We start from the raw sequence: 610 nt of genomic DNA, 5'->3' as shown, positions 1-610 counted from the left end.
GCGATGATTTGCTACGTTATATACCTAATACTAGTAATGATAGGATACCTTTTGTTTTAGATTACGGCCCTAAAATTCAGTCTCTAGCTCATACACTCAAGAGTGATTATAATGCTCTGAAACAGGATTCCAGGATTGCACCTCTTTTTTTTGCAATCCACCTATCATTGCTAGACGACAGCCACCCAATTTGAAATCGATTTTGACTTCATCCAAATTACCTCCTACCACCCAAGAGTATGGAAACACACCATGTTTAAAACCTGATGTGTATAAGAGACTAGGTGTCAACTTTGCACTGTCATCACAACAGACAGCTTATTCCATGTACCTGGGACAGATTGCACTATACGCACCCCCAGATTAGATTGTGATCACTCTAATGTGGTATATATGATTTCAACTGCAATAAATGTAACATGGGTAATTATATTGGAGAGACTGGCACTAAACTAAGATACAGACTCAATAATCATAAAAAATCTATTAGAGATAAAAGCAAGGGATTTCCTGTGAGTGACCATTTCAATTCATCATTCATTTCTTTCAATTTCTAATTATCGTTTTCATCAGCATAGGTGGTGACTGCAAATCTACTAAAGATAGACGT

This window comes from Anneissia japonica, unplaced genomic scaffold, assembly GCF_011630105.1.
Source record: "Anneissia japonica isolate Jap-2015-1 unplaced genomic scaffold, ASM1163010v1 scaffold41793_len627382_cov181, whole genome shotgun sequence".
NCBI lineage: Eukaryota > Metazoa > Echinodermata > Crinoidea > Comatulida > Comatulidae > Anneissia > Anneissia japonica.
This window is presented reverse-complemented; position numbering follows the sequence as displayed.